The 13733-nt window shown below is 44.6% G+C and overlaps 1 protein-coding gene across 3 annotated transcripts in view; it reads left to right on the top strand.

Moving 5' to 3' along the window:
• The window catches only part of SUSD6 (sushi domain containing 6), an 85124-nt gene that overhangs the window by 20116 nt on the left and 51275 nt on the right, over nucleotides 1–13733 (top strand). The window contains exon 1 of one of the 3 annotated variants that reach the window (XM_010962314.3): nucleotides 3751–3896. The exons of the other annotated variants lie outside the window; for them this stretch is intronic. The gene's annotated coding sequence lies outside the window, so the exon portion shown is untranslated. Of the gene's footprint in view, nucleotides 1–3750; nucleotides 3897–13733 lie in introns of those variants that run through there. 3 annotated transcript variants of the gene reach the window in all.

The raw sequence follows: 13733 nt of genomic DNA, 5'->3' as shown, positions 1-13733 counted from the left end.
ACTTTTGGGGTTTATGGCTTATATTGCATTTTTCCTTCCAATAATAGAATCTTGCATGAAATGAAAAGCAGTGTCTTCCTGTTCTGACTTGGGCAAAATTTTAAGTGTTGTGCTGACTCCCTGCCCTCCCTCCCCCGCCCCCCTTTTACTTCTCAGATCCACCTAAGACTGTTAGAACAGGTTAGTAACATCTGTGGGCTGGGGCCAGTTTCAGCCAGCTAAGTTCCCTGTAATCCAGTTTAAATCTAAGAGGCACATCTAAACTTACTGGAATTCTAGGTAGGAAGTGTGGTTGCAAAGGCAAAGCCATTTAATTGTAGCTTGTATGAAAGTAAAACCAGCTTGAATTTTCTTCTCACAAACTTTCTCTGAAACGCTTCTTTAGATCTTTTATTTTTGGCAAATGGGTTTTGGGGTGGCAGCCTCATTACTTGTGATGGCGGGGTATAATAAGCCAGTGGGTGATTTCCCAGAATCCTGAGCCTTTGAAAACTGCTATTCTGTTTGGAAAGTGAAAAGTGCAGAAGCCAGGCTGCCTGTCTCAGATTTATACCCCTTTCTCGTTCTGTTCTCAACTAGTAAATACTGTGGCCTCAGTCTGCCTAAAAACATAAGGGCTTACGTTTGCTTAAATGTCTGTAGCAGTTTGGTAATGAAGTTTAGCCCTGTGATGATTATGAAGATGGTGATGGTCATGGTGATGATAATAATAGACGCTCAGAGGCAGGTCCACTGGTTGAGTTGTGAACTAGTTCTTTTGAGGCCCCCAAAGGAGAATCACTAACTCACTTTATGTGTCAGGGTCTTAGTGTTAGTAGAGGAGGAAGCAGCTGTGGAGTGTAGAGAAACCATCTGTCCAGAAGTTACACTTGAGAGAAGTACTTTGAAGGAAGTTGTGTGTTTTATATTTGGAATGGGGTGTGTTGCTTCTTTTGAGAAGTCTTTTTACAATAGTATAATGGTTTCTCTGGAACTCTTAGCAGGGTCTTTTTCTGCCCTCTTCTGTATTTACAGCTGCTTTTCCCCTAGGGGAGCATTCATCTGTTTTAAAAAGCAGAGAGAGAAAACAAGAAGTTCTCTCAAACAGTGAGGTTTGGAAATCGCAACTGCATTTGCCTTTCAGAGGGCAAGTTCTAAAGGGTTGTTGTTGTTTGGGTGGAAGAGAAGGAAGTCCGGCTGCAGTCCCCACCCCAACACCCCTCCATCCAGAGGTTCCTTGTGGCAGATGTGAAGGAGTTTGGGACACAAGGTGCCCATTATGGTCCCTTTGTTGCACTAGACCAAACATTGCTTTTCAGCCCTTGAGTAAGGCAGTTTTTCTGGCAGGCTGCTTTCTGGCCCTGAATATCTGTGTCTAGGGTCCTGGGCTGGTGTTGGCCTTGAAGGCCAGGACCAGCCTATGGTGACTGCGCTTGAGTGTGGGGTCAAAGGCAGCATCTGAGGACACTGAGGTCAGGAAAGACTTCTGATCATTAGGATGCTTTCATTATACTGACGCTTCAAGGCCTCGGAGGTGGGGTTTGCCAGGCATCTAGATGAGGTTAGTAAATGGACTTAACCCCGGTGCCCTTTAGCCTCTTTCAGCACAGTTTTAACCAGCTAGCCGGCTTGTGGACATGCATCTTTGTTTTGTTATGAGAAGGAGAGGAATTCTGCTTTGCACTTGAATAACTGTGCCTTCTGTTTAGGTTCTATAGAAGGTGACATTTGAAAAGTTAATGATGCTTTCTGCCACTCTGCACGCACACTCATCCAGAGTGGGTTGCAGGCTGGAGGCTTGGGGACTTTCTTATGGAGCAAGTGCTATTGAAGGCAGATACTGAGGTGACAGTAAGGGCAGCTGGGGCCCTGAAGCTCCAGTGGCCTGGCCTCCTGGCTGATGGCCCTCAAAGCTAGGTCAACAGAGAGGTCTTCAGCTTCCCTGAGATGACTGCTTCTCACAGCTAGGTTAGTGTGACCAGCCAGAGGAGAGGGCGGGCTTCCTGGGGAAGAGGGTAAGAATTAAGCCTGTCTGGTTTGGCAGTAACTTAGACTCACCTCCCGTTTCTGTGTTGGCTGATAGTTTCCTCCAGCTCTCAGAACAACCCTTCTTCGTTTCCAAGGGGGCATATTTTTGCTAACATTGCCCCCCTCCCCAAACTACAACCTAGTTTGAGTGTTGCTGAGCATGCTTTTTGCCTTCTTTCTGGAAGAGGCAGGTAGCCACTCTTGTTTTTTCACGAGCTGCTCTGGCTGCATTGGAGTTCCTGGAGGCTAATGCTGCTGGATTTCCTAATCTGGCAGAGGCCTGGACATGATCCATTCCTTGGGGGCTCAGAATGGACAGAAAACAGTGGAGAACAGTGCTAGGATGGCACTCTGAGAGGGTTCATTGGTCAGATTCTGATTGGGAGATATTTGGGGAACCTAACTTAGTGAAGAGTTAGGAGAACTGAGCTTTGGTTCAGCCATAACAAGCCCTGTGTCCCTGGGCAAGTCATGAGCCCTTTCTAGGCCTCAGTTTCTCCCTCTTAACAGGGATAGATTAGGCAGTACAAGATGACCTGGAGTTCCCATGGGCTGCATTGTGCTGGGATCCCAAGACAGACCCAGGAGTCTGCTTCTGGTGAAGGTGACTAGAGGCAGCAAAGGTAGGGACAGAATGACCCGCACTTGCTGGTTCTCTTCTGCCTCCAGGCTCTTGCATGTGCTGTTCCGTCTCCTTAGGGTGCCCTGCCCTCCCTTTACCCACCTCTTCTCGCTCTGCCTGACACCTTTGTAAAGTCAGTGTCAGCTTAGACTGCTGCTTGCCCCCTCACCGGTGGGAGAGGCCCTCCTCTGTGCTGCCGTAATGTCCTGTGCTCAGCCCTTACCCCTGTATCTTTCCTTATTCTTCCTGATCCTACAGTGAGCTTCGTGAGTGTCGAGAATGTTGGCTGTCACCATTGGATCCCCAGTGGGTTGGTGCTGTTCCTGGAATGTGGTATATCGCAGTAAATGTTGAATGATTAAATGACCCCTTCTAGGCCAGCAAGCCCCAGCGCGCTCAGGGAGCTGTTCTGGGGCGTCTCCCACCCCTTCCTCACCAAGGCACTCTTTCTGAGGAGCCGCGTGTGGGTGCAGGAGAACCTTGGATAATGCTAGAATAGTTTTTGAGGTTCATCTCATGGTGGCAGAGCACTGGATGACGTTGCCACCCGTCCCCAGGGTGCTTTCGAGGTGATGCTTCCACCAAGTTGGGCCAGAACTTTGTCCTGCTCCTCCCCATCTTCAGCCCTGGGGGTGGGGCAGGCAGGCATGTGCAGATGGGTGCAGATGGCTGGCTCTGCCAGCTGCCGGGGGCTGGGCCATCTGCTGCTGGTGCCAGCAGGTGGGGTGAGGGGTGAGCAGCAACCTAATCTCCTTCGCCGCTCTCCCGGCTCAGCAGTGTCCAGCCCCCTTCTGCCCGCATTCTGTCCTCTGTTCCAGCACTCTGTTCTGCTGGCCTTCATCAAGGTCCTGTTTTGCTCCAGCTGCCCCCACCCCCAGGAGAACCCTTGCTGTGTTTTTGCTGACTGTGTGTGTGCTTTGCCCTTTAGCCCATGCCCCAAGAATCTTTATGTAACGTAAGAGTAAGATGCAGCAGCAGCGGCAGCCACGGCAAAAAAACAAAAAAAAAACTTCGGAAATGAAACTTTGGACCCCCGTTGGTCTCTGTTCAGATGCAAATGAAGAGCCTCTTCTCTTCAGAGGTTGTACCTTTGGGTTCACCACCCCTTTTTTCATCCCTCCTCCTGGGGAATCTTTGAACTGCAGGGGTGGGCTGAATCACTCACTGGGAAAATCTCTGATTTGGCCTGTGCTTCTAGCCTTCTTTCTGGCTGTGTGTGGATATAGGAAAGAGGCAAGGAGAAAGGAACATCTCCCAATCACTCTTGGTGAGTCTGGGTTGGAGGTTCTGAACTGGGGTGTGTGTGTACATGTCCACAAGCTGTGCAGGGAAGTGGGATTTGGGTAGGATGTGGACCGTCTTGAGAGTCATCTTTACAAGTGAAGAGGTGACAGAGCAGGGAATACAAGGGCAGCATACCCTACCCCCAAGACTTCTCAAATTTTAACTGGCGTAGGAGTTATAGATTCTCATTTAGTAAATCAAGGATGAAGGCTGAGATTCAGCATTTCTAATAAGCTCCCTAATAATGCCTGTGCTGCTGTTCAGTGGCCCGTACTTTGAATAGCAAGCTCTTAGCCTCCCCCTCCTCCTCTTAACATTGATGGATGAGATTGACCTGGGAAAGGCAGGAGGAAGGCTAGTAAGCACTTTCATATTTTAAACCTGAGGGCCTGGGCTGGACTTGCAGCCACTGTTTGCAGAGCCCTTTCCTGGGTCCCTCATACCGGAGCTCCTGGCTTCTCTGGAGCGCCCTTTGGCCAGGTTCAGTCTCCACACTTTAGGAACCTCTGTTCTTCAAGGGTGGATGTGCATACTCATGACTAAACTGGATTCTTCCCCTTTCTCTCTGGCTCATGATAAGGCCAAAGCTAGCATTTCAAGTAGAATTTTAGAGCTGGAAGAACTCTTAAATCATTTCTTCCAACCCCTCTATTTTACAGAGGAGGAAATGGGCCCAGAAAAGTGTGACATGTCCCGTACCAGATAGCTAGTGGCTGAGCTGGGGTGGAAACCCAGATGTCTGAACTCTTAAGCTTCTCTTTCTGAGGGACTGTAAGCCTGAGTTAGGGACAAGGGGAGGATCAAAATATTGTTCAGGGACAGGTGGTAGGACTGTCCTGTAGTGTGAGGGCATTTGCAGGACACGCACAGCTAAGGTAGATGGGCTGGCATCTGCTGCAGCTCAGCACTGATCCACTTAGGCCAGGGTTCTCAGATGCGGCGCTGTTGACATTTTGGGGCCAAATAATTCTTTGTTCTGGGAGGCTGTCCTGTGCATTGTAGGATATTTAGTGGCATCCCCGACCTCTACCCTCTAGATGCCAATAGCACCCCCCAAGTTACGACAATCAAAAATGCCTGCAGACATTGCCAGATACTCTGGGACTGGGGTGGGGTGTAAAATTGCCCTTAGTTGGAAACGACTAGTCAGGCGGAAAGTACTTTGGGAAGAAGGGTCCCTCTTGGGCACCTATACTGGGGTTTCTTGGAAGTGTGGTGGTCTGAGTTACAAAGAAAGCATAAAAAACAGATGGATTCCGCTACCCCTGCCAAAAACCCCAGCAAGAAAACAAAAAAAGCCAAACAGATGGGGCCCCAGCCTTCCTGGGACCTTATAGTTTACTTTACAGTTTAGTGGGAAGCCCAGACCAGCCAGTGCATGAAACAGATAAATTGCCGTTTTAATGATCCCTCCAGGATGGAGCCCCAGGCTGGATTTGGAAGGATGAAGGTCCGCCAGCCCAGGGTACTTAAGAAAGAGGAGACTGTGCTGCCCGGGGCTGGATTGCATAACTAAGAATTGAGTAACTCTCATTCACACTTGAGTTATCCTTACCTACTTTTCAAGAGCATTCTTCCATTCTGAAAAAAACATTTTATCTGAATCTGTAAAGACCAGTCAGACACATTAACCAGTACACTTGAAGGGAGTGAGGCCTTCTCAAGCCTGACACTGGTAAGGCTAATCATTCCTTAATGAGATTTACTTTTTATTTCTTAACTTGATTTTCTTCTCCTATGGGTTGAATCCTCTGATAGACCTTTCTTGTTTTTTTTCCAGTGTGTTAGAAGGAGTGTGACTATGTAAGAGCTAGTCTATGATGTTTTGAGTACATAGGTATAAAACATGGATAAATGTCCCTGTATGAGCCTAAGAAAGGGTCTTTATTCCTCTCAACTCTTCATAGGTTACTGTACTTACAAATGTTTATAAGGCTGCTGAGCTTCCGTCTTGCGCTCAGCATAGGCTTCCCTGAATAATATTACTATAGAGCACAAAAAGCATTAGTGATGGGAACTTCATAGTTTTTGTCAACTTTTCCTTAACCAGTGGCAGACTGATTTTTTTCCAATATTTTAAACATGATGCTCCATTGCCTCCTGGTTGCATTGTTTATAACAATAAACTTGCTGTAATTCTTTGTTCCTCTGAATGCAGTGTCTCTCCTCCTACCCCTCATAGCTGCTTTTAATATTTTTCTCTTTAATGCTAATTTCATCATTTTGATTATGATGTGCCTTGTTTTTTTCCTTCTTCTTCGGGTTTGATGAGCTTCTTGAATCTGTGGGTTTATAGTTTTCATCAAATTTGGAAAAATTTTCAACCATTATTTTAAAAAAAAAGTTTGTGCCTACCCATGGGCTCTCTCCCTGCCCCTATTATACATGTGTTAGGCTGCTTGATGTTGTCACACCACTGACTGACACTCTGTATCACTCTGGATAATTTCTGTTGCTATATTTTCAAGTTCATTTAATTTTTTCTTCTGCAGGATCTAATCTGTTAATCCCATCCTATATATTTTTCATTTCAGCTATTTGTATCTTTTTCTCTAGAAGTTCCATTTCTCTCATCATGCTCATGCCTTCTTTTCTCTTGAACACACAGAGTATATTTGTAATAGAGATTGAACATTGTTGTCCACTAATTCTGTTATCTGTGTCATTTCTAAGTCTTTTTCTATTTGATTATTCTCCTCGTTGTGGTCATATTTTTCTGCCTCTTTACATGCCTATTAATTTTTGTTTTGAAGCTAGATATAATGAGTTGTATGTTGTTGGGTGCTGGAACTTTTCTGTTCCTTTAAATACTTTTGTGCTTTGCTCTAAGAAGCAATTCAGTTAATACTTAGAATTGGTTGGTCCTTTCAAGGCTTCTTTTTCAGCTTTGCTAGAGTGAGTCCAGAACAGCCTTAGTCCAAGACAAAGATGGCCCCGTTGCAGAGGCCAAGCCCTACTGAAGATTCTTTCCAGTGCCCTATGGGCTAGGAGATTTTTCCACTTTGGCTACTGGGAACATGCAAATTTCTGACTCTGAGAGCTTTGGGAGTTAATGCTGCCTGTTTCTTTCAGCTGATTCTTTCCTCAGCCTTGCTAGTTTCCTCAACATGCACAGATCAGTCGTCAGCTTCTGCAGCTCTTTGGAGTTTTTTCTCTTTGCAGCTCCCTCCTTTCAGTTACTTTTCCCTGCACGTTCTAGATACCTTGGCATCCCTAGATTCCCAACTCTGTCTATTCAACTCAGTGAAACTGTTGAACTTTCAGGTTCTTTCTTCCCCACTCTGTGGTCTAGAGACTCCTTAGGGAGTTAACTGGGGCACAAGTGGGGCTTGCTCCATTTCTTTTTCTTTTCTCAGGAATCACTGCCCTGTGTTGCATATTGTTGAATGTCTGAAAACCATTATTTCATTTATTTTATCTGTTTTCTAGTTGTTACGGAAAGAGACTAAACCTAGTCCCTGTTACTCCATGACTTCTACATCCCTCAGACCAATTTTTAACATTGGATATCTTTTTCCTCCCTATTTGCTTGTTGAAAAAATTGATCCACTGAGACATTCTATTGGGAATTTAACCAGGTTCAGGTCATGTCAGTTTGCTAAATGTGTAGTGAACACCTACCATGTCCAAATGAATAGCGTGATGTAGTATCATGCTGTACATAGTATATTCTGTAATCTTATTATATTCTAATGCTATACTTTCTAGCAGAAGACTGGGTGTGTGCTTCCAGGTTTTATCCTGGCATGAACATACGGGTGTATATACCCTTTGAGCCTCTTTTCCTATACCTGCTGACCACTGTCTCATTGAACCTGGGTAACTAATTGAACTAATAGGCAACATTGATGAGCAGATAGCAGGTGCTCAGCTGCCTATTCATGAATTAGACAGCCCTGTGGGGGGAGAGGAGGAGCACTGAATTTCTATGTGCAGTGGCCCTTCCTTCCTGCCTAGTCTTACTTACTCTCTGCCAAATACTGTATTAAACTCTTCAAAAATGTGTGGATCATGGACTCTTCACAATTCTGTGAAACAGGTATTGCTGCCCCAATTTTATATATGACAAAACAGAGGCTCACAGTGGGTAAAGCAGTACACCTAGCATCCTTAAGAAGCAAGTGGCAGAGTCAGGATTTGAACTCCCTTTTGTATGACTCTCAGACCCATGTTGTGATTGATCCTGTAATTAACTGCTTCATTTACCTCTTCTGGCTCCAGCTTACTTCCTTGTTTTGTCTTTGACACTTTGGCTATGTACCTCTCACATGTCTTCACTTTTCTACCTCATTGTAATTATTTGTGTATGTGTCTTAACTTCCCCAGTAGGTTGTAAACTCTTCAAGGGCATGAGCTTTCTCCCATCTTTGTACCTTTCATGGGATCTAGTATAAATAAGTGCGCATTATACTTATTGAATGAAGTCAGTAAGTTCCTTATGAAAGATGTATGTTGGAAGTGAGTCCAGATGCTTTGTTTTGACAGAGAGACAACAGATTGCCTTATTAATTTATGATATTTCTTTCTCATCTACTGTAATCCGTCTCAACATCTTCTAGGATGATACCCGGACTTCAAGTTCTTTGATACCTCTGCCTGAATTTTGACTAATTTGAGATTACTTTTGAGTCTGTATTTAGAGATATAAGGGAATATTCCTTCTTGTGAATTAATCAGGTTCCTTTCTTCCCTGGTCCTGATTTAGAAACCCACATGGAGAACTGAAAGTATGATCGGAGCTAGAACTAGATCATGCAGGTCTTGGTGGAGGGACTGTGTACAATTAGAGGTTCATATAAGGGCATAGGTAGGAGCAGGGGTGTGGGGCTAAGCAAAGGGGAAGGAACAGTAGGCAAGTTCCTGCTTCTCATTTTTGCTTAAGGCCTCACAGCCCAGCCTTGACAACTTACGGGAAGTTTGGGTAATTTGTGAGGAGGAGGACAGGAAGAGTCATGGTTTGGTTATAAATTAGGAGGCTTCTTGGAACTTACACAAGATGGAGAACATTTAGAGCCGGAAGACAGTGTCCTGTTTGGTCTAATTGTATACCTACCTCCTTGTGGCTGTTAAGCTCTAATAGTTGGAGATGAAAAACATGCTCGTGCTCCTAGAATCCCAAACCTGAAACTCAGGGGAAAATGCTCAGGTGATACTTGAGTAGAAAGGAGGGAAATGGCAGAAACTGAGACTGTGTTTATGGAGAATCTTAAGGCCTGAGAGACGCTAGGAAAGGCAACTTCTCTGGCCCTGCCGCTAAGTTGACTGTTTCTTCTCACTTGTGAATCCTACAGAAGAGGTAGCAGTTTTGGAAGAGGGGTGATGGGTGGGGAGGCTTTTGTTGTTGCTGAACACTGAGGAAGCAGACAGGTCCTAACTATGCATCCGCAGTGTCTCCCTAGCTTTGGGCAACCATAGTGTATGGGAGTGTCAATTCAGAAAGCCTCTCCACTGGGGTTTAGGAGTGGTGAGGGAAGCGGGGTGGGGGTATCTCTGAGCTATCTGGGCAGTTCTGGCTTGAGTTAACTGAGAAGGTACAACTCATGATATACAAAATCCCTCTATCTATCGTCCAGTCTATCTTCTCCCTTCTTTTCCGACCTCATCCTGCCACCCCCTGAATAGTTTTGCCCTTATTGCGTCTACTTTCTCACTTTGAATTCATGTTGAAGTCAGTATGACCTCCCTTCACCACTCTAATAAAACTACTTAATGTGTAAACCGGTGATAGCCTAGTGGCCAGATCCAGTGGGTGTTTTTTGAGTCTTCATTAACTGGACCTTTGCTCCATCTGCCACACCCCCTTACATTCTCCTTAAATCACTCTGTCCCTCCCTTGGCAACTGTGGTGCACAGGCTCCTGGTTTCCTTGTGCTTTTTAGAGTCTTTCATGGTCTCTCCTTCCTTGATATGCCTCTCTACAAGTTACTGTTTTTGCCAGGACTCTGTCTTGACTCTCTTCTCATTCAACTCCCTTACCTAGGTGAGCTCATCTATTGCATGATTTCAGCCATCACTTACAGGCTGATAACTCCAGGGTTACATCCCAAGTTCAGAGCACTCTGCAGAGTTTCATACCCATTTCTAATTTGCTTGCTAGTCCTTTCTACCTGGGTATCCTTCAAGTACCTACAACTCAGCCCATCCAGGAGTAACCTGAACTACATTCATTACATTCTTGACCAAAACCTACTTGTCCACCTGTGTTCTTTTCCTCCTGTAGTAGTTTCTACTATTCACCCAGTCCCAGGCCAAAAACCCAGGCATCATCTTTATTGTTCTTCCTTGTCCCACCCTATTAGTTTTTGGCATCTTCTACAGCCTTTGGCACATCATGGACACTGAATGGATAAAAGAAAAAGTTTATTACTTTTATCTGAATTTAATTACAGTTTAGCACTTTGGTCAAACACCTCTGATTACACTGTTTTGGGGAAGGGCATTTGATTTTTGACCACATCGAAATTATATTAAGGGGAAGTCACTTTTTTGTTTAAAACAGAAATACTTTGTGGAGAGATTAGTCATTATTAGAAGTGGGTGGATTGGCCACGTGCTATGTTTTAGGGCTCTCTAAGGAGCTGCTCACGGTTAAGGATGAGGTGAGTGAAGTCGAGTTGTGCCTGGCCCTGGAGGGCATTGTCTTTCACGCATAGGAAGAGTAGAGGCAGCATGTTATGGGTGAACTTGCCACGTGCTATGGCTTTAATGCAAGTAATGAGTAAGACTTTTCCACTGGGGAGGGTAACAAGCCCCCTTTAACTCACTGATAGATTTCCTTAATTGTATTCTAGTGTTTCCAACATAAACATTGAGGTTGTGTTTGTAACTGTCATGCTTCTCTAAGTTGATCTCTCTCCCCTTCCATCTAGCCCTCTTTAAAAAAAAGAAAAAATAGAAAAGGAAAGAAATTAAAAAGAAACAGAGAAAGTGACTTAAAGAATCATAAGATTTTGGAGCCAGAGAAGTTCTTCAGGTAGTGGTTGTCTAGCTCACCCTTGCATTTTCTGATGATGATGACAGTAATAATACTAGATGGTGATAGCTGTAACACCTACCATTTTTGACAGCTTACTGAGTGCCAGGCACTATGCTGAGTGCTTCATGTGTATTTCCCATATGATCCTTACAATAGCCCTACGGGGTAGCTATCATTAGTGCTATTGTGTAGATGAAGAAACTGAGGTCCAGAAAGATTGGGTAACTCCATTGGGGTTAAGAGGATGCTGAAGCAGCTATTATTCAGAGAGATGAAGCATCTTGCTTACTCAAGGTCAAGTTTTCCAGTTATAGGCAGAACATGAGTAGGATCCAAATCTTCTGACCTTGAACTCAACGAGCCAATATTTTTGTTTTCACCTGAGAATTCATTCTCTGGTCATTTTTGTCTCATTTCTTGCTCAACCCATTTTAATTTCAGTGAAATTGAATGAGGTAGAGAAAAGAGTGGTTTAGAGTAAGGGCTTCTGGTGAGTTTTTACAGTTTATTTTTAAATAGGCAGCCTTCCCAGACTGACTGGGAATGTAGCAGAAGGCCTGAGAACCAGGAAGTGACACAGACCTGTTTATACCGTCCCACTCGGGAGCATTTTGGAAAGCGATCCACAGAGATGGTAAAAAGTAAACACAACTGCTTCAGCCAGTTCTCTTAGGTTTGCTATTTTTGACCTGGAGGAGGTGTTTCCTGCACAGCTATGAGTACATACTTGGAAAACCAAAATCTAGCACCTAAATGTCCCCTTGAGTGAAGGTATATGGACAGATATTTATTTGTTACCAGACAGCAGCATTCAGTGGGTCTTGGCAGACAAAATTGTCACTATTTATTTTCCTCTCTCTCTCTGCCATCCTTTTGGTGGATTGTTCTTCTATTTCTTTTTCCTTCTTTATAATTACTGCTATGCATGCAGAACTGTCCCAAGAGCTCACTAAATCTGTGCCTGCTCTTCAAGGTCCATCTCAAAGCTTTCTCTTTCACCTCCCCCTACTCCCAACCAGAAGTCTTTGTTCTTATCTCCTTTGGGTTCTCATAGCACTTTTTTTAAATTAAAAAAAAAGACAAAAAAACCTAGTGACAGTTTCATAGTGTTATATAGAAAACATAATTCGTCTCAACACAGATTGTGAATTCCTTGAGAGTGAGAACTATGCCCCACTTCATCTCTGTGATCATCCAAGCCTTATACTGAAAACAGCCAGTAAATATTTGCTGAACTGCAGTATAGTCCCTGCAAACACTGAGCCCTAAGATACCAGATTTAGCAAATCAGCTTCCCAGACTTTTATTTGCCAAATGAGTATTGAAGCCTGCTCCACTTAGCCCTGATGGGAACCAAGCAGAGGGGTGTGATGACACATGGATGTATCTGGGGTCTCGGAACCAATTACAGCCACTTCTGCCAAGCATCTGTTGTGCTACGTGGCAAAAACTTCAGGATTTATATACCCTTTTCCCCTCCTGTTTTATATATGCTGCTACTTTGCCATCTTGTATTTCCTACACAAATTATGTCTTTTGGGTTTATCTTTTTTCCCCTTCGGTGAACAAGTAATTGTTGAGTACTCTGGGGCACAGAAAGGGGCAGAGTTGGTGGTCTGTGCAGGAATTTACTACCTGCAGTAAATGCAGCATACAGCAGTTAAGTAACTGTGAGTGGGCCCTGGGGAAGGATATGGTTGGTTCCCCCAGTCTTCCAGACAGCGATGCTGTGAGTTCAGAAGAGCCTTCATGCTTGTGGACTCCATTGATGAGTTTTCCCAGAGGAGATACAAATCAGCTTGACCTTGTATTTGGAAAAAAAGAGCAAGGAGTGCTTTGCAGTAGGAAAGCAGGAGGAGGAAAGACTTCTAGGCTCCTTCGATTCCATTATCTGGAAAATGGAGGTAATGGCACCTGTATAATGAGGTAATAAGTACATGTGTTTATGTGTGTATATATATGTGCCTGTGTATCAATATCTCAGACATGTGAGCTCTCTGCCGTTATCCTTTTCTGCAATATATTGAAGCTTGAAAACCTCCTACGTCCCCCTAGACACAGATAGCACTTCAATATAGTCACATACATTACTATTTAATTTGAGGGAAGGGAATGTTAAGTTCCTTAAAAATACGTATTTTTAGACCCTCATGGGAGAGACCTTTGGAGGTTTACTTTTTAACCTGTTGGCTCCTCTTTCATCTAAACTAAATTTGTGTTTTGAGCCTGGTCTCAGGGCATATGTTTCCAGCCCAAGTGAAACGGTGCTCTTTGGGAGTCTAGTGAGGGCACAGTTACAGCTTGTTAGAGCAAGAAGGGGCCTTGGCCAGCACTAATTTGAGGGTCCAGTGTTCCAGACCCTGTCCTGATCCTTCACGTTGCTCTCATTTCTACCTCAGGACAGCTCAGTGAGGTGGGTATTACTTGCCCATTTTATAGATGGGAACTATGTGAACATGACACTAGACCACACAACTAATAATATCCAAGCAGACCAGAGGTTTCGGCCTGTCTGCCAGAATCTTTCTGTGGGTCCAGCCTTCCTGAGATTTGTTAAACTGTTTCGTCTCACTGATGAGGGGAGAGGGGCCTGGGGAGGCGAAGTGGCCTAGTTCAGCCCATCTGCCACTGGTGAAGTGGTTTCCTGCCTTCAGGGTCGGAAATTTATGGCCTGAGCCAAGTTCCTGCTCACGGGCACACTGCCTTCTCTCTCCTTTTTTTCTATTCTGTCTTGAGTCTGTCTTGTTCTGTTCTCTTCTGTCCTTCTCTCTTGCATTTTCAGTTTCTTTCTGGGCCCCTGCAGCTCTGTAGTGATCCTTGTATGTGTGTGTGCGGAGGCTGGAG

The sequence above is a fragment of the Camelus bactrianus genome, chromosome 6 (assembly GCF_048773025.1).
Source record: "Camelus bactrianus isolate YW-2024 breed Bactrian camel chromosome 6, ASM4877302v1, whole genome shotgun sequence".
NCBI classification, from domain to species: domain Eukaryota; kingdom Metazoa; phylum Chordata; class Mammalia; order Artiodactyla; family Camelidae; genus Camelus; species Camelus bactrianus.
Note: the sequence above shows the minus strand (reverse complement) of the source record. Positions and strands in the feature narration are given on the sequence as shown.